The 27,478-nt window shown below is 42.8% G+C and overlaps 1 protein-coding gene and 2 long non-coding RNA genes across 4 annotated transcripts in view; 2 read left to right on the top strand and 1 right to left on the bottom strand.

Annotated features, from left to right (window-relative positions):
* Positions 1–27,478, top strand: part of GAP43 (growth associated protein 43) — a 195,261-nt gene that overhangs the window by 79,963 nt on the left and 87,820 nt on the right. The window lies entirely within an intron of this gene.
* LOC111939260 (uncharacterized) overlaps positions 1–27,478 on the top strand; it is a 114,273-nt gene that overhangs the window by 57,370 nt on the left and 29,425 nt on the right. Inside the window, exon 1 of one of the 2 annotated variants that reach the window (XR_015284993.1) lies at positions 15,411–27,229. The exons of the other annotated variant lie outside the window; for it this stretch is intronic. This is a non-coding gene — a long non-coding RNA (uncharacterized LOC111939260). Of the gene's footprint in view, positions 1–15,410; positions 27,230–27,478 lie in introns of those variants that run through there. 2 annotated transcript variants of the gene reach the window in all.
* Positions 1,161–27,456, bottom strand: LOC147654354 (uncharacterized). The gene is made up of 2 exons (XR_015285003.1): positions 27,127–27,456; positions 1,161–7,555 (listed from the first exon to the last, which is right to left on the bottom strand). It is a non-coding gene; the product is annotated as an uncharacterized LOC147654354 (long non-coding RNA).

The following is a 27,478-nucleotide window of genomic DNA, read 5'->3' as shown; positions in this document are numbered from 1 at the left end:
TAAGTGCTGTTTGCTGTTTTCAAGTCCCTTGGCCAAAGATCTCTAGCCCCAGGAACAAAATTGTCACAGGGCTGAACATTCAGGGACTTTGATAGGGACCAGAAGTTGCAAGGTTTGGCTTAGTGGGGAATGTGTTCTAGCTGTGGAGAAGATAATTGGTTGTAAAAAACATATGGCACATCTCTGTGTGAGCAAGGCAGTTGTTATGTTGACAAACTCAGCCTTGCTGACAGAGCAGCTATGGAGCATTTTACTGTACAGTGAATTCTTTATCATGTTGTATGTTTCCCTATAGCTACTAGTAGAAGTTATCATCTTCAATATCCCTCTTGCCTCACATCTGGTGAGAAATAGTAAGGTCAATATCACACAAGCCGTCAATGCCTCAGCAAGCCCACTCTCTTTCTTTTTTTCTTTTTTTCGTCTTGGCAACAACCAATAAATCTCAGAATGCTTCCTTGAAATACAGGAGACAAGAATCTGGTTATAATCTGTACGTTGTTACTTAGATTATTCATAGACTCATGGAATAGTTTAGGTTGAAAGGGACCTTTAAAGGTCATCTAGTCCAAGCCTCTTGCAATGAGCAGAGACCTCTTCAACCAGATCAGAGTACTGTCAAACCAGCCCTTAAATGTTTCCAGAAATGGGGCATCTGCCACACCTCTGGACAACCTGTTCCAGTGTTTCACCACTAATACCTGGGGGTTTTTTTTGTTAGAATAACTGCTTCTACTTGAGCTGGAAAAAACCCAGAGTGTCCCAGGAAAAGGTGGCCTTGTGCCCAGGAATGTGATGGTTTCCATGGCAATAGATTAAGATGGGCTGTCCAAGGCCAAATCAGATCTCAGCAAGCTCTGAGAAAATCTGGGGTGTTGGTGCCCATTACAGTCTGCAAGCACAGCACCATGGTTTCTGAGTCCCTTTGATGAGATGTGAAATAGAAATGGACTCTGAAGCTTCCTAGGGATTTACATTCAAAAGGTCCTGCAGCACTGACTGATTTTGTTAATATTGCTGGAAAAAAGAGTAAACCAGTGGTGAATTTACTGAAGTTGTGCTTTCACAAGGAAAGTAGGGTAGAACTAGTCCTTGAATCATGACAGCTCCTCTCTGTCCTCTCTTTATAGTCTGGCCATGACCCTCAGCATGGGAATGTGGGAAAAGGAGTTTTGGGATTATTTAGTCCCATATGCTTTGATACAGGGATTGAAAATTTAATCCTCTTACTGCATGTAGTTTTCTGCATGAGACTTAACAGAAACTTGAGACAGAGGCATCAGGTTGGGAATGTCAGTCTGTTTGCTTTAGACTTCTCTGCTTCGGCCATCTGCAAATTGAAGTGGCTCCAATAATGGGCATCTTCCAGCTAAATATCTGTGTGGTTTTTTGAGGAGCCTAACAGTAGGAATTGCTTATTTGGAGATATTTTAGCATGCTTGATGTAACCTATCTTCTTTTCTAACTGTAGGTTGTTGAGAGGAGTGATTCTCTGCATAGAAAGAGAACTGTTTTTTGAGAAGAAATCTGGTTCTAGCTTGACTACATTATTCAGTATCTAAGTGGGTATTTCTTTCTTATTTGCACAGCTTCCACCAGAAAAAGGTAACAAATCTGCTGCAATCTCTGGTGTAAGTCTTTCTTACTCATGACTTTACTAATGAAAGTATGAGTTTAGAATCCCCTCCTAGACAGGCTGTTTCAGTTGTTGCCCAGAAAGTCACTCCAAACTATGTATTAGCAGCTTGGACTATTTTTGAACAACAACAACATCTTTTTTTATATTAATAATTTATGTGCCTAAAAATTTCTCTGTCATTCTTCCCCTCAGAATTGGTTGGGTTTTTGGTTTTTTTTTATTAGCTCCCTGTTGAGCAGACTATGTTTTGATTTGGGGAGAAATGATAGTTACTGCTTGATGACAGTTGAGACAGACAGTATTGGGAACATCCCTGCATGTCTTACCAGCAGTTGGATATATTTGGCTGAGCTGATGCTGGATGACATTTTCACTCCAGTGTAAGACAGTCCATGTGGCTGAGTGCTGGTATCCTGCTGTGTGGCAGGACATAACCTAAAATCTGACACCTCAACATTGGTAAGATTGCCTTGTCCATTTTTATGTTTTTAGCACAGCCAGTTAAAAGCAGTAAGCAAGCAGCAAGCAATCTTTTCTACATCTACCTTCTAAAGTCTCAACCATTAGCAGATAAGGAAATTTAAAAGCCAAAGAAAAAAAAAAAAAAAAGATAAAGTTGCATTGTTACCAGCAGTGAAACTATCAGAATCCTTTCTGAATGCATTTCTACTTTTTACCTGAACAACTGATTCTAAGAAGATATAAATGTATTTAAACACTACATGAAAGAACTAATTCTACCTAACCCTGTCAGTTCTGATGATTCTCTATCGGTGAAATAACAACTAATTGTTCCTTCAGTACCCCTGGCTTGTAAAGTTTGTGGATAGTCATATTGCTTAATCTTTAATTACTTCATTCATAAGCTATTATTCAGGCTTTTGGTTAAAACTGTGCTCTTTTCATAGACTTGTTGATGGTCCCAGTTTAGCAGAGCCAGTATTTGCAAACTCACTCCTCAGTGGATCTGTGTGTAAGTCTCAAGCTTGACATCCTCTCAAGGATCTTTCCATGCCTCTTGCTACCAGTGTGTATCTGCACCTGTCTTTTCCATTTGCTTTTCTTTTTGTGAGGAAGCAGGAGGCTGTCTCATTTCCCTGAAGAGCCTAGCACCCTGTCAGCCTCCATTACTCATGGTGACTGTGGCACACAGCTGCGACGGCGATGGAATCTCTCGGATTGACACCGCTGTGTCTCATGGGATAGGAAGCCCTCCTGAGGACCCCAGGAGATAACATGAAATAGGAGCATAAGACATTTCATATTGTTATTCCCATAAACCACTTCAAGCTCAAAAATAAAATAAATTCCAATTCAGAATTATTATTTTATTGCCAATTAGACCATTTTGCATAAAATTGTTTGGTTTGCAATAATCAGTGAGGAAACTCAAAGTTTTTCACTGAAACTTTTGATGATATTATTCTTCCATTTTTCTCTTTCCATTGAGATCTTCTATTCAAACGCCTGACAGTAAATTTCTGATGTTGCTAAATTGAATCTCCAAGCAGGTGCTTCCACCTTCCCATATCAATTTCTTGGATATTGAATCAAAACTTCTGGGAAACTTCAGTGATAATGTTTTTATTTGTTTCCTTACCTCACTGTCTGTCACAGCTGAAAATAAAATACAGGTTAACAATGTCCAAAGCAGCCAAGTGCCCTCAGCCTAAGCTTTGTTAAGGCCAGAATGATTAGTGCCAGCTTTAAGCACAACTAATGCAGACAGTTGCCCAGGGCAGCAGACTGATGGTGGCAGCAGAGCAGTCACTGCTCCTCTGCCTTCTTTTCTGTGTCAGAGCCACTGAGACAGGGCTGCTGCCTGGCACGTGGGCCGAGGTGTGCGAGCCAGTGGCTGTGCCTGGGTGTGCTCTGTCTCCCTGGGAGCAGTGACTGCTGCCCATCTTCCTCCTACTCCCATGGCATCACCCTGAGGGTGGAGCTCTCCCAGCTCCAGTTCTGCCCTCTGCTTGCCATCCCCAGGCAGAGAGAGCCCGTCCGTGCTGCTTCTCCATAAGGTGGCAAAGTTTAACTTCATTTACACCAACAAAGGGCTTTGAACTGACATTGCAAGATGTTCTGAATTCTATTTATAAATGAGGATCAGGTTCTTCAGTCTCTCATATTCTTTGGAAAACATTATTACATCAAATATTCCTACCACTGGGTTTTCTGTATCTACACATAAGTAATTTGAATGGTTGTCAGGCATAGCCTTGGTACCTTCAGGAAACAGTTATTTGCCTCTGCACTTTTTTCCACTTGGATCCACGTGCACATTTGAGTGCTGTGTGTGTGGCTGATGGGAGGAATATATATTGTACACATGTATTTGTGTGTGAGTGTGATTTTGACCAAGTCTGTGCTGATTTAATTGAGTCTGATGATGCTTACATAGAAAGTTTAAAACATAGATGCTGGGTATATATTCTGAAGTTTATGAATAGACACATCTGTGTAGACAAAGGAGAGGGGGAGGCTCAGGAGTGACATTATCACTCTCTCCAACTGCCTGAAAAGAGGTTGGCACCAGGTGGGAGTTTCCCTATTCTATGAAGCCACTAGTGACAGGATGAGAGGACATATTCAGGGGAAGTTCCGTCTGGACATTAGGAGGAATTTCTCCACAAAAGGGGTGATAAGACATTGGAATGGACTATGCAGGGAAGTGGTGGAGTCACCATCCCTGGAGGCATTTAAGGAAAGACTAGAGATGGCCATGGTCCCCATGGCATGGTGGTGTTCAGTGATAGGCTGGACTTGAGGATCTCAGAGGTGCTTTTCTACCAAATTGATTGTGTGATTCTGTAGCTGAGTTTTGCTTAGTTCAGAGAACTGAGGTGCAGCTCTGGGTCCTGTGTTGCCTACTCCCACCTAACAGAGATGCACCTCCAGTTCCTGATGGGGGCTGTAAGGTATCACATGCTAGGTGAAGAGGCGTCCACTATGGTTAAACACTGCAGTACCTCTGGTGTATTGCCTGGGCTGGTTCTAATAAAGATTATGCTGGTATATGATTCAGCTACAAAGTGTTCTCCAGACAAAGAGCCTCCCTCTTCCAAGAGACACTTGAGGTGGACATTTCTAGCCAGAGTAATAATACTGTCACGGTGGGCTGTGGCTGCAGAAGTGGTGTGTGCAGTCACACAACATGAGCTCTGTTCAGTGGCTGTGAATGACAAGTGATGCTGCAGCTCAGTGGCAGCATTTCAGTGCTGCACAAAAGATGCTCTCATGCTTCTGTGCTGCACTAGTGAGTGCCATGACTGTGGATGTGATGGGCAGAACATGCATGGGGAGAAACACAGGCCAGCTTTTTATTTTGGTTGCTTTGTGGGGCAGGCCATATTCTGTGTGCATGCTGACATGGCTCCTGCAAGTCGCTAATCTGGGCAGTAAGAAGGTTACATGTTTGGTGTTGTTTGGGTGGCAGGCACTGTTCTGTGTGTTGGACCTCCACAAAGGACAATAGGAAATCTAATGGAAATGCAGTTGTTGTGGACACAGCACAAAGCAGGGCTGCATCTTTGCTTCAGTCCTTCATGTTTTTCCCCATGGCTTTTTCCCTTTCATCATTTTCAGGGCAGGGAGATCTTCACTTTATCTGTGGAGTGACCTTCCTATCCCCTGCCTGCAGCACTGGAAAGAGATTAGCACAGATGAGAAAACACAGAAGAAACCTGCTGGAGCCAGTATGGGAAAACCTGTGACAGGAGGAGTGAGCAGCAAGGTGTCTGAGCATGGCTGGGTTGTCTTTAGGGGACACAGACACAGGATGGTTTCAGGCCCTGGTGCCATTGTTCCAGTGGGGAATTGCAACCACTTTAATTAGGAGCTAGCTTTAGCATTTCCCCAGAGCAGCAGGAGAGGGGGAGATGAGAAGTCACTGGAGAGGAGAGGGAAGCTGGAAAAAAGGACCAACGAACACAAACTGGAACAGATTTTCTAAAGGAGGTACCACACACCTGGAGATCTTCAAGAAGGGCATCAAGAAAAAAATAGAAGTGGTTGCAATTAATCCAGAGAAAAGCTGGTGGGGAAAGATTTTCTTGTTCCAAATATTAGGAATTCCCAAGTCTGTGTATCTTCACGTGCTTACAGTGCAGTGCCCGAGAAATTGTTCAAGGCCCAACTTGATCTAGTGTCAGGCTGAGGTAAAAAGTAGAGCTGGGAATTGGGGAAGCCAGCATGTTATCAGCACATGCAATGAGAGGCTGGCTGTGAGGACCAGGAACACACTTTCTAGGCTTGCAGAATATAACAGCAGGTGTGGGGAGCAGCAAACAGGTCTAGGTAAGCAGACAAAGAGGGATCTCAGGCAGAATGGGCAGGATATGACTAGCCCTCTCTCTGCAGCCAAATCTCGTCTTCCTATGGCTGGACATAACTTGCATGGAAATGGCAATTCCCTGGGCCCTATAATATAGGAAGGGTTAATGCATTGCACAGTGGCAATAAATTTTGCATGTATGACAGAGAAGTGGGCCGGAAATGTTTGCTAAGGAGAAGCTGCTGTCAGCATTGTGCCTTTTATTAGTCTGTACTTTTCTTCCTTCCCTCTAATGAAATGCCTGTTGACATTTATGGTCTTGTCACCTGGTGAGAAAGCCATTGTCACCTCCACTGACACTTCTCCCATCACAGCGGGTCCCATTCCAGCTCTTCAAAGTAATTTTCATCTTCTTTTTCATGGACAAACCTCTCCTGGATGGATTTACCTGCCCATTGAACTGGCAAAGATTACTTTAAGACAGCAGCAAAGTGGACCTCTATGGCTTTGCTGTCTGTGAACTGCATCTGCACTCTTCTAGGGACACTTGAGGAGCTTGTGTCACAGGCAGTCTGCAGTTTACCCCCTGCAGCCAAACACACCCTGCTCTCCAGTGACTTATTCTTAGCTGTTCTTTCTCCTGTCTTTGCCTTGCTGTATCTTTCAGATAGCTCTTGGTCCCATTGGCTCTTTCATGGGGATGGCAGGTCTCAAAGACAAACTCTGTTCACTTCATTCACTTAAAGACCATCTCAGTGCCTCAACAAGGAAAGGACAACAATGGGAGCTCAACCCTTATTAGCCATCGGAAGCTCTACACTAGAGAGAGCCCTGAAATGCATTCAAGATGTGAAAAAACTTCTTAGTTTCCATGAGATACAGGATTAACATGGCTAGGAATCTGTGCTTCAGTAGTAGCAGAATTTATGGAGCTACTTGCTTTACTGAGAAACAACAGTTATTTTACTCTGAAGGTTCATGGCTTCACTGACAAACAGCTACACATTCCTTCATAACATGTCTTGGTCAGGCATGCACTCAAAAGGGTTTTTAAGATAAAATCTACCCACATACTACCTGCTAGTGAAAAGGTAAATAATTAGTCTTTGCTCAGTTATCTTTGTTGTCTTTCATGCTCTTTTTCGTTTGTTTGTTTGTTTGTTTGTTTTGTTTTGTTTTGTTTTGTTGGAGTTTGTTTTTGTTTTGTTTTTTTTTTTGTGGGGGAGAGAGGATCTTGGCTTTTTCTTCAATGTTTTCTTCAACATTGTAAAACCCCTTAGCAGAACTGGCTATCTACTTCCACAGCTGGTAGGGTGAGATCACAGAAAACTTTAGTGGTCTCTCAGAGGAACTCCCAGGTTGTTGGTAGGAGTCTATGAGCAAAGAAGAAGGCTTGATGCCAGTACCATTCCCTCCTGCATGCACAGCTCTAACCATCAAATTTTTCACAGTCATGGGGGAAGATGTTTGATTCTTAGGTCCAAGTATACTTTCCAGGCAGCTGTTTCCTACCTCCTCAGAGGAGACACAGTGGGCTTGAAGAAAGGATGGTTCTGGTCTTCAGACTGCCAGCTGGACCTCCCTGGTACGGTGTTGGCATCTGGACAAAGTGCAATTCTTGTATGTTTTCTTCTGATGGTTAATTTCTGAGTATGAAAACAAACAAGAACAACTCTTAAGTCTGGAGCTGCACAGGTCTTACTACATCACAGGGAAACTGAAATAAATAAAAAAAAATCTTTACTCCTTCATATCACAGAATCACAGACTGGGTGGGTTGTAAGGAACCACAGCAGGTCATCTGCTCCAACCTCACTGCTCAAGCAGGGTCATCCCAGAAAACATGACACAGGAGTGTGTCCAGGTGGTCTGGAATATCTCCAGTGAGGGACACTCCACAGCTTGTCTGGGCAGCCTGTTCCAGTGCTTGGTCACCTCCACAGTAAAGTAGTTGTTCCTCATGTTCAGGTGGAACTTCCTGTGCATCAGTTTCTGCCCCTTGTCTCTTGTCCTATTGCTCAGCACCACCGAGAAGAGCCTGGCTCCATCCCCTGACACCCTCCCTTCAGATACTGACAGACATTGGTGAGATCCCCTCTCAGTCATCTCTTCTGGAGGCTGAACCAGCCCAGCTCCCTCAGCCTTTCCTAAGAGGGATGCTCCAGCCCCTTAATCATCTTTGTCATTCTCTGCTGCACTGGCTCCAGGACTCCATATCCCTCCTGTACTAAAGAGCCCAGAGATGGACAGAGCACTGCAGATGTGCCTCAGTAGGGCTGAGCAGAGGGGCAGGATCACCTCCCTTGACCTGCTGGCAATGCTCTTCCTAATGCACCCTAGGACACCACTGGCCTTCTTGTCCCCCAGGGCACTGCTGGCCCACAGACAGCTTGTTGTCCACCAGCACCCCCAGATCCTTCTCCACAGAGTTCTTTCCAGCAGGTCAGGCCCCAGCCTGTGCTGGTGCAGGGAGTTATTGTTCCACACGTGCAGGACCCTGCATTCGCCTTTGCTGAATTTCAGGAGGTTCCTCTCTCCTCATCTCTCCACCATGTCGAGGTCCTTCTGAAGGGTTGCACAGACCTCTGGGGAACTGGCCACTCCTCCCAGCTTTGTGTCATCAGTGAACTTGCTGAGGAGGCCTCTGCCCCTTCACCCCAGTCACTGATGAAAAGTAAAACACAACTCTTACGCTAAACAATATTACTCCCTGCATCAAAGGTGAAAACTTTCCTGTGAATTAAAAGGCATAATATGCAAGAGAGTTGCTTCATCTTGACACATGAATATCAACATGAATATGCTGCACTTATGAAAACTGTTTTTTTTTATTTAATCTTCCAGCAGATAATTTTTATTATAAAATAGTTATAGTAGTTATATAAAATATTATATATATATATATTATAAAATAGTTATAAAATAGTTATATTTATTATGAAGAGTTATAAAACTATTTTCTGGAAAGGATGTGATGTTCCTCATCACTATCGTGAATCTGGCTTGAAGAGTAACATATTCACTCACATCTTCCTTAGGCCAGTAAAAAGGAGAATAACAATATTTTTTTCCCAGTAACTCAGGCATTTTCCCCTCTCTGAACCTTTGTCTTATAGCAGCTGAACCATAGGTCATCATTATTTTTCTTTCAGCCTTTTCTAGGTATAAGACTGCCTCTATCCCCTTTGACTCCTTCTTTTCCTCCTCTTTCTCTCTTTTATTATTTCATAACCTACTGTCTGGTCTAGACATAAAATCCTAGGAGACACATATTGTTTATTTACTCTATAGAATTTTTTCTCTCAGCTCTTTTGATAAATCCTATCCAAGTAAATAAAAATTAATCTGTAAAATGGTTGTTTAAAAATAATGTAGTCAAAGTTTTCTCTAGGGTCAATAGCAGCAGAAACTTGTGAGACAGTACAATTGAAAACGACTACTGAAAGACCATCCTTGCATGTTTGTTACTGGGCTCTCTGAAGGACTTCCACAAAACTTGATGTTAGTCTATCTGATGCTAGGGGAAAAGCAGGCAGTGTACAGCTGAATTTACTTGAAGAATAGTTGGAAATTTCTCAGAACTGGGATCAATGGACAGCTGCTGGCAGAGGCATTTTTAACCTCACCATTCTGAATTTCAAGGCATAATTCCCATTGGCCAAAATGTTACCCATACTATACAGTCAGGCCATAAGTAAAATACCATATTCCCTACAACATCATTTCATACAAGGGTTATTTGATTTTGTGTTGGGTTGGGTTTTTTTGTTTGTTTTGTTTTGTTTTGTTTTGTTTTGTTTGTTAATATGTCTTTACAGTCAAACAATAAAGAACATGTTTTACATTTACAGGATTAAGTAAAGATTTCTTCACTCACACCCTTACAGTTTAAGGGACAGAAAGGAATAACATACTATCATCTAATCTGACACATGCCAGACATTTATCCAGCTGTTTCAGTAATGAGTCCAATAAATTGTGTGTGCTTAAAATAATGTATCATCCAGTAAGGCATCTGATCTTGATTTGAGGATTTAAAAAATGTGCCAAAGTCAGCCTACTTTTGTACTCCATTCTTAGATTTGTTAAAAAAAACAACAAAAACCCTCAACAAAATGAACAGGTCTCATTTCTTGTCTGAATTTGTCTGTGTCTAGCTTAATGCTAAGATTTGTTGGTTCATTTTTCTCTGCCATACTAAAGACCCCATAAGCAATGGACAATTCTCCTGAAGTGCTTACAAAAAGTTAGTCATCTCTTGGTCCCCTCCTTGATAAGGTGAGGAGGCTGAACTATCAATTTTATCATGAACTATCTTTATGAACTATCAATCTCCTCATCTTTAAGATGTGTGAGCTGCCCTCTGTCATGTTCTCTTCTGAGTCCAGTTTTCACCCCATGGCTGTGAACAGAAACAATTGAGCAACATGGAGCCCCTGTGCTTTGATGATGCCATCTTTGGTGCCTGTGCTTTCCCCAGCTGGTACAGAGCCTCCTGTCTTACCCATAAGATGTGCTCTCTGGAGCTGTTTAATTTTGGCTCATGTTCACAGCTTTTTTGGGGGAATTCCGTCATATAACCGAGCCCAGCAATCTCTGTATGTTCCCATTTCCTTATGTGAACAATCTGCAACTTTTTCTTAGAGGAGGATTCTACACAGCAGCAAATTCTGGAAAGCTCTTTCATTCAGCTATAAATCTGAAGATATTTCTTTTATTTTTTTGAATCCCCAAACTTTGAAAACAGCTGTTGTCTCCATTTGAAAGAACACAGCATAAATAAGCCATCTATGGAGCTGCGTAAGTGTAAGAAATTGAATAATGTTTCCAGACATTAAGAAACAGACATTTGGACTGGGCTTGGTGTGAAGTTCTTTGAGGGATGAGAAGCTTGTTTATTTTGTTTAGACCAAAGTCAGTTCAAAAATACAGCCATCAGCTTATCCAGTTTAAGAGGACATTCCTCTGGAGAGGAATGTAGCCTTCCTCTGTATTGCAACTGAAGACTATTTGACGCTGATCATGGATTCTGTTCCATTTGGAGGACTTTCACAACCTTTAATCTATTGACATCTCTAAAACCCTCTCCTCTTTGCAAGTCCTATTCTGCAATCTCCTCCTGTGATTCACCTCATAGGAATTCCTGAATAAGTTTAGTCTTCAGTTTTACCAATAAGTGATGCTCTTTGTGATCCCCTGTGGAGCTGTGAAGCTCAGGGTAGGTATTTGCTAGAGAAATACAGGAGCAAAGGATATTGGGAAGAGGGCCAAAGCAATTCAGATGTGATGCATTTGTTATTATGGGGCTGTAGGAAAAGCCCTCTTTCCTTTACCCATCCCAATTTTCTTTTTCATTAGCCTCCTGACGCTAACCGCTGAATAACTTCTAAAGTAAACCACCCATAAATATTGCACGAGTCTCCAATACTAAAAGCTGATAAAGTTTATAGCACTTATAAAATAAATAGAAGGAAATGCTTTTCAGTTTCCTATTTATAGGTCTCAGGAGAGATCTCAGGTATGATTTATCACTTCAATTTTAACTGTATTAGTCTCCCCCTATCACATACACACAACTCTTTTCCTTGGTCATTCTTTTTTTTCTCACACACAGCTGCTTCCTCTTTTCCCTGTAGACGTGCTCACACCCACACAGCCATTTGCCCTCCACATCCTTTGCTAACAGGCAGGAGACTGTGCTCTTTTAGAGTGTTGAGTGCCATCAGTTTTCACCAGAGTCAGCAGGCGTTGAGGGTTCTCAGCATTTAGTGAGGGGCTCTCAACCACACATAATTCAAAGGAAAAAGCTACTTTTTTCAAGTGAATGTGGCACCCGGCCAAAGAAGGATTAAAAAAGAGGGAGGCAACATTTGGACGTGGGTGGATCATTAAAGCACAGAGAGTATAGTTAACATAGGGTATGTTTCTTTTTAGGGCATTCCTATATGCTTTCCAAGTGTTAATGTTTCTAAGCATGCAGCATTCATCCTCAATTGCCAGTACATTGCACTTGAGCAGATAAATGGACTGTGGCTAATAATACCTTTTTTCTCAGAGGAAATGAACATCACTCCTTCTGTTTTATAAAAGTGGAGGCACACTTCTGGCCACGTATCGTGAGTCTGAATTAGCATTTTATTTTGCTGCAAAGGTGCACTTCTGAAGTAAATATCCTCATTGACCCCATTTAGTTTATTTTCCCATTTAAATGGAAACTCTTGCTCTGGAAATATATCTTCTAACAGGCATTCAACCCATGAGGGCAAACTCCCCAGAACATGTAAATGTGGACATCAGATTGTCAGTGCCAGCTGTTTTGCTTTAGAGTTCCATTCCTATTACACTGCAGCACTAGCTAATGTGTCAAGCCACATCACTACCACAGCATTTGACACCACTGCATCCTAACTGCATTTTCCTGTTCTGGCTCTACATTAAAAACCAACCAAACAAGAATGCCTTTCATGACTGTGATTGAAATAAATACATTTATGGTTGAATTCCCACAGACTTCACTTCCAGGGTTTTCCTTCCCAAAACCTTTGATTGATACTGGAATATGAAGAACAGTAAAAAAGAGACCACAAAAGCCAGAAGTCCTCAAAACTGAAGTCTATTTTGATCCAAGTAAATAAAGGAATTAAAACTGCTGCTTGTGATACTGCTTATGTTGAGCTTTCCATCTCCTCATCACAGGAGAGAAACTGAAGTTTAGATGACTTGGATCTGCTTGCTAGGAGAACCCATGTTAAATGGATAGGTGAGGGGGTACAGATAATGGAAGAAAAGTTCAACACAGGAGAAAAAGAAAATGACAGCTGAAAATATCTGCATGCAGTGAAAGGGGAATCCTTTAAAAGCAAGTGCTTCTCTTACTAAAAAAAACCCAAGCAAACTGATGTGGGGGAAAGAGTACTGTGTAGACATACAGAATTCCTCTTCCTGGGTGTCGAGAAGTGGCATTTCTGTTTGAAATTTGCAAAGCCCTTCTTACAATTTCTTCATATATCCTCTGATATCAGTCTCTGCACATGAAAGGCCACTGAGAAAATGTTACTTCCAATGAATTATGCTGAATTGTTTGGCTGAGGCTCTGCCTCGCTGATCCTCCCTGTCACAAAATATTGCCTTGTCAGCGCTGGCATTCTGGAGGGCCTGTCCAGTTCCTCAATGCAATGCAAAGGCATTGCTTTGGCTAAGGCTTTGCTCTTCTTGATGCAGGAACTCTCACCTCTACAATATCTGATCAAACCATTGCCCTTTTGTTATTCTGTCTGTTAGGTAGCACAAAAAAATGTTTCACCATTTACTGCTTTATACCCCACTGACCATGCTGTTGTCTCATATTGACAGCAACCCCAGCTGCACTTTTCCACCTGCTCAGGACAAAGACAACTAGTCAATTAGTTTCAACTCTGTGTCTTTCCAGTTCAAAGCTTACTCAACCTCTGTGGTCAAAGGGAACCACTTCTGGACACAAAAAGAAGTATTCTAGTTTTGTTCATCATTTATCATATCTGACAAAATTGACCTTCTGGCTAATACTGGGATCTGTTCATTATCTTCAGGAAACATTGAAACTGTAAGAAGAAAACTGTGACTTCAAATTACTTATAATTCCATCATTTTACCCCCCTGTTGTCATCTTGAGATCATCAAGCACAAGGTTTGTTTCAGCTGAGTTCAGCCACCTAAAACCCTGACATGTAAGTGTGAAGTCAGAATCCCTCTATAATCAGTGGGGAGACAGAAGTGGTTACATGTGATGTTGCTTCCATCTAATAGACACCGCTTAGGATGAGATGAATGCTTCCTAGGTTAGGAAGCCTGTTTGTCCACGTGGCCTGTATTGTTAATAAAATGAGAAGACTCCTTCAGAGGGGTGATTCAAAGACAGATTGTGCTGATTTGTGATGCAGGAAGAGACTGGAGAATGCACAGAGAAGGCCAATGTGTAGTTAAGGGTCTGGCATGCAGCTACCTCCATGAAAATGCTTCTCTTTCTAAAAGGTACCACTGGAAGTCAGAAGGGTGGTTGTCTTTTGGTCATCATCCAGCCCCTGGTGAATAAGTTATTGAGGATTTTCATAGCAGTAAGGGAATTCCTGAGCTTCTCACACAGTAGCTCCCCAACAATTCTTCCTTCTCAACCTTCTCACCATGTCTCACCCCCTGTCTTTGCAAGGCCTTTCTGCAGTGCATATGTCTTATGGCAGCAAAGAGGTTAATGAACAAGCCACCCACCACAGTCTGCTTAGGATAACAACAGACTCAGGTGCTGAACTGCCTGGCAGATACAGCAAGGCCAAGTGCCACTGAATACAGGAGAAAAGCAGAAGTGCCTGGTTGCTGAGGGAAATGAACAAGGCCTGGAGATGGCTAGGGGAAGCAGCCTGACCAACATCCATCCAAAACCAGGTGGATTTATCAGCCTGCCAAGAAGCAGCTTGGTGAAAGCAATATGTAAAACATAAATGTCAGTAAGCAAGATGAGCTATGGAGCTCTGTGAATAGCCTCTAAAGACCAAGCCTGATGTGCCAAAGCCTTTATTTGCAGAAATCAGTTCTCTCACCTGTCACTGAGTAGGGAGGATGGACTGAGCTTTCCAAGTGCAGAAAATGACATGGTTCCTATCAAACCATTTTATTCTGTGCATCCTTAAGGTAAACTGTGCCTCTCAAGAGTGTACCACTGGTCACAAAGAACTGCAAGCACTACAGAAGAGCCCAGTCAATGTCCTTTGGTCCGGCTGAGAAGATTGGTAAGGATCACAACAAACAGAATTTTTCTTCCTGAAGCCTGAAAAATTTGGAACAAGATACCAAGCACTAATGTAGGGCTTAAATCCTCCCTGGTTCCTGTCCTGGAAGAATGGGTTTTTGCAAGCTCAGTAATCTTCCTTTATCATGCTTGGTCCAAAAACTGAAAGAATTCCCGTGCTCTGAAAAATAGATAGGAACAGCCTGCCACTGAGCCCTGTATTTTCCTTACTGTGCCTCAGCACAGGACTGGCAGAAAAGAAATAGCAGCATGGAGACTGCTCCACACTCCATTCAGCCGTGAGCCTCTCTCTCCACTGAGATTGCCAATGAGAGTGAATGTAACAAGCTCCAAAGAGCTGTGGTTTTAGTGGTATGGGCACCTGTCCACTAGGAAGTGTGCTGAAACCTCCAACGCATTTCACAGGTTCCACCAGAGACCCATCAAACACTAATAACATTCAATCACTGCTAACCAAGGCTGATTTTGGACCAAATGCTTGGAAGTGAAATACTACCTATCCCACCACCCACCCCTGCCATAAGTCAATTATACATTGCAGTATTTGAAACCAATAAAACTGAGCTTTTCACTATATGTCATGACTTTCTTTGGAAGATATTGTAACCACAGTTGAGTTTGGAAACTCTGCACATAGCTTATTTTATTTTCTTTAATGGCTTTATCCATATATATCTTGTTACCGACCTTTTTATCCCCATGATGTTGCTAACTTTTTTTTTTTTCAATTGCAGAGAATATTTTGTTTCCTTGTTTCAGTTTGGCAATGAACTATATAATCTTGTTTCTTATTTAGATGCATTTGCTCAGACAGCTTTCATACTGCCCACAATTAGAATCCACCCTAATTCAAACACCACCACTTATCACATTCCAACCCACTCAATACAGTGCAGTGGCAGAGACATTGAGGCATCTGTTGAGAGGACCTAATGCCAGCGTCTGAGCTGTGGTTTGGTCCCATGCAGAGACACTCTAGTGGTTTGGTCCCATGCAGAGACACTCTAGTGGTGTCCAGTCACTTCAGTGGGCAGTAAAATGCCATCAGATACAGATTTCTTACATATGACCTATGAGTCAGCAGGGATTTGTAGTGATATTGCCTTATCCAAGGGTAGTTTCACATGGGGACAACCTTCTGCTGGGTTCAGCTGGCTCTGAAAGAGGCCCTTAGATAAATAAGGCAGATCTTAACTGGAGGATAGGTAGCTCTGTGTGGTGAATAACTTTATAACCCTGATGTTTCCCAGAGAGAAAACATCTGTCAGCACCCTATTAACTCCAGGAAGCAGGAAAATTTCAAGACAAAAGATGAAAACTGTTGTTTTAGTTTCAGCTGCATTTATCAGATGAGGTCTATCTACAATTTCAATGCTTCAGAGGAAAAGAGCAACAGTCCTTAAAAGTGAAAGAAAGCAAAAATAAGAGTGGAAATTTTTTTATTAAAAGAGGAAAGGGATGAAGAGTGAGGTGATTATTAAGTATACAGAACAGTATCATGTGAAAGCACCCTAAATAAAAAGATACTCTATCTCTGTCCTAGAAATCTTAAAAACTAACACGCAAACACACAAACACAAAAACAAACACACAAACAAAATCAAGGCAAGCTATTTAGTGATTATAAGAAAACACAGTCCTTGAGGGACAGGGAATTGCTTCTCTGTAGCACGATGAGGACCAATTCCCACTCCAGGCTCTTCAGTCCTTCCTTTTTCTTGACCCTTTCGCCTCCCTTCCCCCTTCACCTCCCCCTTCGCCAGCTGAGGCCTGCCATCCCTCTGCTGCTGCTCTCCCCTCATCCTTTGCTGTCTTTTTGACTTTTCGCAGTTCCCTAGCAACAGCTGTTTGCAGCTGACAGGAAGAGCTGTGGACATTTTGCAGGCAGAGCGATGGGCAGGGCTTGGCCTCAGCTCATGGGTGATGGCTGACCCCAGGATCAGGGGACATGCAGCAGCCCCAGGGCAACAATTTCTGCACCAGTATCTGGTTATGACCTGAAATAGGGGGGCATCACTTAATTCTTAAGCTTCAATTGCTCTTCTTACTGGTTAACAAAAGGTTACTCATTCTGCTTCACTGGAAACACTAATTTCCCCTTGCCAAACACTGGGCTTCGCCCGATGGAAAAGCCTGTCAGACATCATCAGTGTGGCACTCCTAGGTAGGGACATATGTATTCAAACATGGCACAGGCATGCTCATTCCTCTCAGTAAAAAACAACAGCTCTGATTTTCATGTGCTGGGTGCTGCCCTGACAGCCCTGCTGTCCAGCCCACCTTGCTGCTGGAGACTGTTGCCTCTGGAGCAGCACTGGAAAATGTGTGCTAAAGCTCAGCTCTGCATGTGTCAGCCACAGCCACCATGGGCTGTGTGTGGGGACAGCCAAGCACACGGACACGTATCTCCTTCCACTGGCTCCGCTTCTGTGGCAGCAAGGCTCTGTCACAGGGAGGATGGGCAGCTGAGGGCAGCAGCATCACTGCAGTAGTTAATTGGAGCTCAGCTAAAAGATACCCTATCATTATTATTGATGATGTTGTTACTATTATTATTGCTATTATTGTTGTAATCCTCTTATAATTTGCCCCAAAGAAATAAAACTTGTGTTACTTTATATAGCAGCCATTCCTCACCATACATCTCCTGTCAGAAGTGCTGGAGGTACTCTGGAAAGTATGATGCAAGTTTTTAAACCACTTCATAAGGGCTTTTGAAAACTGGATTCCAAGTCATTACACTGCAATAATTTAGTTACTCTGGAATGGACAAGTACACCAGCTGAATTTGTAAGGTGGGCACATACATCATCTTAAAATGCCAAGTGATCAAGACATCTGAAAGATCACACAGAGAAATTATTTCAGTTTAAAGCAGAAGAAGAAAAGAAAAGAGAGAAGGTTTTCTCCATTACCCAACAAAACAAGTGGCAATGTTTTTGTCAGGCAGCTGTGGATGTTTGAATTCTGTGATAGTGCCTTGATCACAGGTTTTTTTCCTCCTGGTTATTTACAAGCTTTTTAACTATCATGCTGAATAAAGGTTCAGAACCGTCTTGCATGATGGAAATTATATGTCTGGCTATTGTGAATCTAACCTCATTCTCAGCCTAGTTTTCTTCCAGATGGTGTTTTGTCTGTGCCTTGTTCATCCCTGGATAGGCAGAGGCTTGGCAGCCCTGACAGCTGATACACCTTATGCATGAGACACACCGGTCTCCACCACCTCCCACCACTTGGCACAGTGTCCATGGCTCTCACTTTCCCTGTTCAGTAGCCCTTGCCATGTCCCTCTCTGGCACCTGTCTGCCAGCTGTGTCCGGGGTTGGAGGTCCCATGGCAGGAGGGAGGCTGCAGCCTCCACAGCTGCTACAGGATATGTGACTTCCAATGTCCACGTGTGTTTTGGATAGGAGCAGACCTGCCCTTGACCATCCCTGACTGACTTGGCACACTACAGCCACTTTAACCACTCTAAGGCATGCAGCAGTATTAAGACTAAGTTTCATAAAGGATAACCAGGTGCCTTTTCTCTCCGAGCTGGAGAGGCCCAATCTGCACACTGCCTTTCTTGACCTCTACATCAACAGCAATCATCTGTACTTGGATCATCTTCTCCTTCCTCTACCATTTCCACCTTCCTTACTCTGCCCCTGTGCCTCCATTTCTATGACAGCAATCTCTGCTACCTGGAGGAGATGTTTTGAAGAGTGGGATAGAATACAGCTGGATGATAGATGGGACGGAGGACATATGTGTAGGCAGAAGACTGCTCAGGCAGAGAGAGGGGATTGTGGGGTTTAGGGAAGGTAGTAAATTGGAAATGGAGTGCAAGTACTCCAGAGAGTAAGAAAGGAATGAAGGGCATCAGGGGAGAAGTGGAAAGAGAAATGGAGGAAAGGTGACAGACCCTATCACCTATCTGTCATCTCCCATAATCTGAAATCTGAAAATCTCACTGCCAACCTCTCCTGTTCACACACCTCCTGAAATCTACTATCCTTTCCATCAGACTGATGACACCCAAAGTGCCAATGATCCTTCACACTCTCCCCCACTTTTCAGCCTTTGGAACTGCCTTTCTTGCTTTTTTCCACTGCTGCAGAAAATGACTTTTCTTATCCAAAATGTGCTGGCAGCTTGAAAATTCTCTGAGGCTGAAAAACCCTGAGATGTTGGGGTTGTGACCTGATGCTTGAGAGCATATCTCCCAGCTTTTCATTTCTTTTTACACCAGCCTCACAAGAGCTGAGCTGTGCCTGCTCTCACACCTCTGCAAACAGCATCTTCCTCCTTGGTCCTACCACCAGCCATAGCTGAGACCTTTCTGTTGGGGTGAAAACAAGCCCATGTCCTATGCACATTTTTGCTTTTTTTTTTTTTTTTTCCTTCCTGTTCCTGTTCTTCTGTAAACCTCTGCTCCTTTTGTTCTTTAAGCTTCTTTTTTCTTTTCTTTTTCTTTTTTGGCATTAATTTTTTGTCTTATCTTTAGTCGTAAGCTTGTCTCTTTGTCAATTATCCTGGTTTAGCAGCAAGCTAGTTAAGTCTAAGTGCCCTCATTAGATCTTAAATTAGATTCTTGGTAGAGGACAGGAGTTTGCACTTCTCAAGTAACTTCTTAGGCTATACCTTGTCTCAGGTAGAGAACAGTGCTTTATTTATACAAGCTCATATTTTATAGCTTCTCCCCCAAGTCAGAGGGAAAACTACTTTTGTTTCCAAAGAAATTCTTGTATTCTTAGAATTTGAATATGCCATTTGGGCCACATAAATGTATGTTGGCCAGATGTTTAATATCCTTGTTTCAATGTGTTTTGCTGACAATAAAAGAATAATGAATGCTCCTTCAGGATAGCTTGATGTAGATTAGGATACAACAAATGCATTTTGATTTTTGAAAGTGCAGAAACAGCAGACATGAAAAAATGAATGAACTGTTAATTCTGTTCTTATTTTTCCTCTGTGAACTTCATATTTTATTTGAATACAACAAGCATTATGAGTTGACCAGCCATATACTGTAAAAACAAGGCAAATGTACGCCTCAAGCCTAGTCATAATGAATGTCACATAAATCACCCCATATAACGGGTTTATGAAATCTGCCCCTCCTATCTATACTCAGGTGGTATCTTCAGCTGCCTTGCAGCAAGGCTGAATTTGGTGAGGTAAGTGACAATCTCAAGTGTTTATGTGTTCCACCTATTGAAAAGATGAGTGTTAAAAAAATACTGACACTACAAGGGATCAAATTTTGCTGTAGTTTATATATCTTAAAATTCTCCAGGAGTTACTGGACGTGTGTTGGTGTACCTGAAAGCAGCATTAAGCCTACGATTTATGGAAGCAGTTTAGTACAGTGATAAGCCTATCAGAGATTAACACACACACACAGAGTTTCTGCATTTTGTAAACTGCCATCAATCCCCCATACTGCCACCAGAGCAGATAATATCTTCTTGTCTGCAATAAAATACACTCTTTCTAAATCTGGTAACAGAGATATTTATTCCTTGCACAGCTCAACCATATGAATAAAGAAGTCAGAATGACTAGATCAAGTCCAACACAAATCTGTTGGTATGCTGCGTATTTTATGTCATACAGCACTATTCAAGTTCCATGCTCAAATATAACACGAGACAACATATTGGGAAGTTGGAATATGAAATCCTGCTAAAATCATGGTGGTCTACTCGTGTCACTGCTTCCAACAGAGTGTGTGTCTGGGCAAGCCTCAGTTGTATCAGTGCTGGTGTCCTTTTACAGAGCACGGACTACAGGTGTAACTGGGAGGTGAATATCAGTGTACTTGAAATGTATTGTGCTGATCCCTAATGGTGTATTATTCTCTAACTATTCTCCTCCTTCAGACCTTAATGGCATTGCAGAAGGGAAGAAAATGGCCACAGTAATACAGAGCAATAACCACCACCAAAAGCCGAGCTGTTGTCCTGTCAGACAGCACTGCTTTTCACCAGAGGAAAGGGCACTCAGCTATAAAATCAGGAAGCACTTTTAAATAAAATAGAAAAAAATAGCGTTCTAAGGTAGGGCTTAAAATGAGCCTGGGACTGAACTAGGTGGCATGATATGTGAGGTTTGTGTGACATCATTTGGGAGTTGAGAGATGTGAACTGATTTTTTAGCAGTTCTAATGGGACCAACTTTTCCTCAACTTGTGCTCCCTCTCTGTTCTGTTGTGCTTTTCTGTTTATCTTATTTTTTTTGGCAACTAGTTCTTCTGAAGAACAAGTCCTCTTTTTTTCTAATAAGATACTGTAGTATACATTATAATGAAGACCTGATCTCTGGTATGACACAAAGATCATCCAGCAAATCATATAAAGGATGAACGGGTGAAGATGGAAGTCCTGTCTCCGGAATGAGATATAGGGATCCAGTGTCATTAAAAGCTGATGTCATTAACACTCTCTTTAGGAAAAGCCTCTATTTCCTGAAGGTGGGATTTCTCTGTGTGGAAGTATGTAAACCTAGAAGACTCTAGTCACCTCCTGCATTAAGTGAGATTATGTAAAACCAGCAACAGCAGAGGCATCCATTCTGTGTAGCCCAGAGTCCTCTCTCTGACAGTGGCCAACAGTGGTACCCTGCTAGGAACAGAGAACAGGGCCAGCATATAGCAACCCCTGCCCTGTATATTCTTCCAGTCTCCAGCAAGTTTTGGCTTAAGAACTCCCTGTACAATACAGCAGCAGAGCTGCATCAGGTAGCTTCTTATGTTTGCTTCCTCCAGGGTTGTACTGGATTAGTTCTGAAACACATGAAGTTTCAGCATGCATTAAACCCTGAGAAAAGGTACTCTAGAGCTTAACTGTGCATTACATAAAGGAGCTGTTTCTTCACTCCACTTTGAACCTGCCACCTGCCTGCCTTGAACATGTGCTGTGTGATTCCAACACAGTATTTCTGGGCTCTCCTGCAAGCTGAGGCAGAGGAAAATGTGTTTGCAGACTCAACAGTGTTAGGTAGCACACAGCAGCATCAGAGAGCCACATAGGAGATACTGTTATTTTCATACCACTCCTCTTGGGCTTTCAAGAACTCAGAGACTCCTGGGTCTTCTGGTCCACCTTATTGACTGGATCTGGCTTTCTGGGCTTTGTGGATGGATATACATGATGCCAAATCTTCCTGGCAAAAGGAATGGCCTGGCTATCCAAAAGAAATTAGAAGAGTCTGTAAGTATTTTCTTCTTTCCTCTGATTCACAGTCATGTTTCATTTCACCAGCAAGAAGCCCTGATGTGACACAGGAGGTTATTCAAGGCCATCCCATGGCAGTGCAGCTGAGTAAAAAGTATGGTTTACAACCCCACTAGCAGCTGAGCATGTTAAATACACAACACTCTTGCCAGCATGAAGAAAGCATGTGGCTCCAACAGCGATTTCACTGTAACGATGGAATAGATTTTCCAAGCTGTGCACAAAACTGTGCAGTACAACCCCCTTCTTCCCTCTGAATTGCTCTGCAATGGGTGTAAACTAATGCAACAAGCACATTTAGAGCCATGTTAAAGCCCTTCTGATTTTATGATAAAAGTTGTTGGTATAAAACCTCCCACCCATTACATGCTTTTTCAGCCAAGTACTTTTATTGCACAAGGGCAAATGCAAGTTTAGGTGCCAACACTGTGCCAGGCTTAAGAAGATGAGAGCCTTGGGTTGTGTCCTCCCATGTCCTCTCATGCTCTTTTCCCCACTACAGGCAGTCCCCTGCAGGGAAAAAACATCAGGCAACAGAAATACCAGCAAAAACTGTGCATCCATATAGCATTACACTCTTACTGGACTTTGTTGACTCTTTCCCAAAACAATCTCTGTTCCTCTCTGAGAGAAATGAGGCCTCTTCCCTTCTTCTTCCTAAACATCACCAAAAAGGGGAAAAGCATGCATGGTAGTAAAAAAGTGTTGCTAAAGCAGACCAGAGGTTTTAATTGTTCTGGAATATTGGGGAAATGTGTGAATATAGAACCAAAAATTACATTCTACAGGTTTCAAATATCACACATAGGATTGCTGCACAGAGAATGAGTAAGAAAGGGTTGTATATTTGATGGCTGAAATACTGCCAGTCTCTCCCCTGCCACGAAATATGTTCATGATGCCTAGACATAAAGTTCAGTGTTTCATTCCATCTCAATAGGGATTTTATGACTAAAGTGTCGAGGATAAGAAAAGACCAATTTGTAGTTTTATTGATCAGGCTAAAGGTCAGGGGCAGACGTGTAGGTCACAGTGCTTCCTCTGAATAGACACAGGACCAAGCGCCTACCTCCTGAAAGCTTAAGAATGAGGCAGGGAGGGGGAACTTACACTGATGAAACATCTCAGCTGAGATGTCAATCATGACCAAATTGGACAGGCTGAGAGATGGGAGGCCTCACAACAACCGCAGCTTTGCCTCCATGCCTGCACGTTCTGGCAGAGGGGCCTGTATGTGTGTTTGCTGAGCTGTGATGTGGTGTATGGGCAAGCACCAGGATGCCATTTAACATAATAAAAACATAATTCATGCTGACAAAGTTTATGAGATCAGGTTTCCCAGTCCTAGCTGAACCACATAAAGCATATACTGTCACTACAGGCATTTTGTCTGAAACAGTAGGGGCTTCTGCTTCATAGAGATAGCCTGGAAGGTATTTGTCACCATGGCCCACTCTGGGCTGGCTGCAATAGTAGAATAACACAAAACTACATTGATTCATTGTCGGGAATTTAGTTTAGACTTAAAATGCCATGAAGTGAAATGGTTTCCACAGCAATGTCAGTTTTTCTACTCTACTTACATGAATTTTGTCCTCGTTTGCCCCTGTGAATCACCACTGAAAGTGAGACTTGGTCTGTGTAGTATGTGCTGTTTCTGGTCTCTCTGTGTTATGCTTGCAGTGTAAAGCTGCTTATGGCTGAGACTGTGCTTACTGTGCACAGCTTTTATTAAAGATGGTTTAAGCTGACTTTTGTTCCTTCTGCTTCGGAACCATGCCAAGAAGTCATCTTCATGCCTCTGGAACGTCCTATGCCTGTCCTCCCTGTGTACCCCACCAAGAGTAGCAAAACAAGGAGGCTGTCATACTTTCCTACCATTTAGCATAGATATATGTAAGGCAGGGAAACATTATTGTAAGCGACTTCATTTAGGTGTTGCTTTTCCTGACCTTATTTCTTCAGGTGTAGTCGGTACAAGGCAAAAAATGGGTTTTGTTTTATGGCAAATCCAATCTTTATGTACAAAGAAGGAGGATTCCTAAGTCACAAGTGATGGCTAACACAGCTAAACTCTTTGAAGAGGAAACCGAGAGCTAAAACCTTCCTTTTTGCTTCTTTTCCCCACATTACATTGAAGGTAAACTAAGGCTGAAAATGGGCAATGCTACAAGTCCCTGGAGATGGTTTATCATTGCATGTTCAAAACATCTCTTAGATGTTGGTCCCATCATCCAGACTGCAAGATGCCTAGATTAATATCTCACCACTTCATTTGTAATGAAGAAAATAGTAGTGGTCATTTCTTGGTATCTGGTCAGTCTTGTGGTAGGGAAGGTAGATAACAGCTTGTCTGTGTACTAGTATCCATTTGAGTCCTGTTTTCTCTGAATTTGGAATTAACAGAGCCAGTTAAAGGTCCTGAGAAGTATAAATTTAGGAATTTTGGTGTGTCAGGAACTAAGATGGTCTAGCATACACACTTGCACCTGCTGAACTAGAGAAAAGACCCACTTTCATTCATTCTTATTCCAGATCTCAAATTAGCTGGTTTTTTTCTCTGCCTGTATAATCTTCATCCTGTTGGTTTTTGAACTCCAGACAGAATCTGGCTTTATCACACATACACCTTCTAGAAATCTAATTCCTCACCCTTCTTTTCATGCTCTTTTTCTCTCTTCTACCTGTTGATCAGCTGAGTAATGAAGTTCCATCATAGGTTCTGGCTATTTTGAGACCTGAGTTCTCCTGCCTTGAGGCACACATCAGCATAACTAGTTCCATTCATCACTGCTACACAGCTTTGTGGCTTCTAGGTGCCTGCTGCACTACTAGTCAGTTGGAGCTTCTTCTGGCCAGAGCGATTTCATGACTGTGGTCAGCTGCAACAGTCATAAAAACATGGATGTATTGTCTAAGAGCTCATTCTAAAGAAAAAGGTGCGGTCATGTGATAACACAAAATCAAATAGTAGTTACCAATACCTCAGTTGCAATCTTTATGCCTGGTAGACTTAAGAATCTGATGTAACTCTTGCCACTCATCTCCTCTGATCCATACCTCTTCTCTGGACTACAGAGCTGGAGAACTTGCCTACCCTCCCATAACAAGGATTTAATAGCCCAGGCTCTGTGTGTATTCAAATTATAGCCTCAGTGCTCCATTAGTGTGCATTTCTATCACTTTCACTACTTACATATTTGAATGTCTGCTAAATAGGTTGTTCTAGGAAAAAAGAAGAAAGGGTCATATTTACTTAGTGTAATAAGAAAATAGAAGAGGAGCAGAAAATTGAGAGCTGCCAGCAACTCTACCCAGTATTTTGCAGCTGAGAGGGTTTGCATTTAACAGCCAAGGCTATTAGACCACATCAGATCTTCTAATTTGCCAAAAACACTTTGGGGAGAGATGTTCCCTGGGTGAAGCCAAACAGCAGCTACAGTGTCTGTGCTGTTTCATATCAGGGAGTGACCCATCAGTGTGAGGGTTTGGGAGGACAATATCAAAAAAGGAGATTCTACACTGCAAATTGCTCAGACTATGGAGGAGATTGAGTAAGAGGCAGAGATCATTAGAGGAAAAACATGAGGAAGGAAAGCTGGGGGGCAACGGGTATCTGTTTGATTTAGAAGAGCAGAGACAATAAAGTAGACTTATGTACACAGGCAAAATTTTAGTCTAAGAAGCATCTCATTGGTATGGAGAAAGGCTCCTTTTGATCTCTGATGTATAATTGCTGGTTAAGGACACAATGAAATATTACAGAGAAATTGGGCAGAAAGATTTCAGCAGCCACATAATGAGGGACACAAGATCAGGATGAGATTTGGGAAAGTTGAAGATGAGAGCAGAAGATAGTTTTGGAGCTAGAAGAAAAGACCATTAGAAAAGAGAGTCAAATTCTAAATTGGGGTCCTACTTTGACCTTATAGACAGAAGAAGTGTAAAGAGTGTCTCAGAGATGAAAATGGAGATAATATTCTTCTAGCCAGGACAGTGCACTTGAGATAAGGGTGGTGAAAAAAAGGACATGTATCCCTACAGAAAATCAGTCAACACAGCTGAATTTCCTGTTTTCAACCTACTTTTAGGACATCCTTTGGCATATGTTTCCAGCACCAGGCCAACTCTCCAAGCTGGCACACAGATGAAAGCAAAGCCTGACCTGTTCCCACAGGATCTGCAGTGTCACCTGCTCTGTCACCTGTGCATTTTGCCAGGGCTTCTGGAGCCTTTCCCTACTCTTGCTGAACAGTTCAACTCTTGCCCAGGGAACAAATTTGCCTTTGTGGGCACACATGGGAACAGTGCAAAAGGATCTTCAGTGCAAAGAGGCTTGGCTGGGCTAGTGACAACTTTTGCCACAGAGAGGATGCATTACAACCTCAAGTGAAAGCAACTTTCATATTTTAGTTTGTATCTCAGGGTAGGTCAATGCCATCTCATATAAAAAAAAGAAAATCCCACCAACAAATACTTGTAGGATATTTTCTTTTTTTTTATTGGATGTAGGACAGTTTTGTCACCTGAGGACAAGCCTGGTTTATCTTCCCAGAGAAGGGAAGTCCTCACCAGAACATAAACATAGGTAGGGGAGCCAGGGAGCCACAAGGGTTGTCAATTATTGCCAAGTGTTTGTCGCAGAGGCTACGGTAGCAATGTGTTACATTTCTGGTGCATTTTACATCTGAGAATCAACTAGGAGGTGAACAGAGAGGAGAACAAAGCCCTGACCTCAGCTCAATAACCCACTTCAGGGCTAGCAGATGACTCACCTACACCTCTACTTTAAAATTATAGAATTCTTACTGTTGGAAAAGACCTTCAAGATCATCAAGTTCAACCATTAGCCCAGCACCACCACGTTCCATGTTCCACACTAAACCACGTTCCCAAGTGCCACTTCCACACATTTTTTTTTAACACTTGCTAAGATGGCCATTCAAACACTTCCCTCAGCAGTTGCACTCTTCACAGTTCCAATGTCTGTCCCTCCTTTCAGTCAATTTTTTTCCTAGATCTAGACCTCCCCTAGTGTAACTTGAGGCCATTTCCTCTTCTACCACTGGTTGCCAGGGAGAACAGGACACCCCACACCTGGCTGCAGCCTCCTTTCAGGGAGTTGTGGAGAGCGATAGGGTCCCCCTGAGCCCCCTTTTCTCCAGGCTCAACACTCCCAGTTCCCTCAGCCACTCCTCATAGCACTCACTGTCTAGACAGCTCCCCAGCTCTGTTGCCCTTCTCTGGACAAGCTCCAGCACCTCCATGTCCTTCCTGTCCTGCGGGTCCCACAGCTGGACACGGGACTCGAGGTGCGGCACCACCAGTACAGGGGGTACCATCACTGCCCGAGTCCCGCTGGCCACGCTATTGCTGATCCAGGCCAGGATGTCGCTGGCCTTCGTAGCCACCTGAGCATTTTCAGGGCATGTCCCGGCCACTGCTCCCCCCTGCAGCGGCGGGACGCGCCCGCTTCCCGAGGAAGCACAAGGGCTCCCGGGGCCGGGCCGCGGCCGCCTCAGCCGCCGCCTTTCCCGGCAGCTGCAGGGCCGGTTTCCATG

The sequence above is a fragment of the Cyanistes caeruleus genome, chromosome 3 (assembly GCF_971803275.1).
Source record: "Cyanistes caeruleus chromosome 3, bCyaCae1.hap1.1, whole genome shotgun sequence".
NCBI lineage: Eukaryota > Metazoa > Chordata > Aves > Passeriformes > Paridae > Cyanistes > Cyanistes caeruleus.
This window is presented reverse-complemented; position numbering and strand designations above follow the sequence as displayed.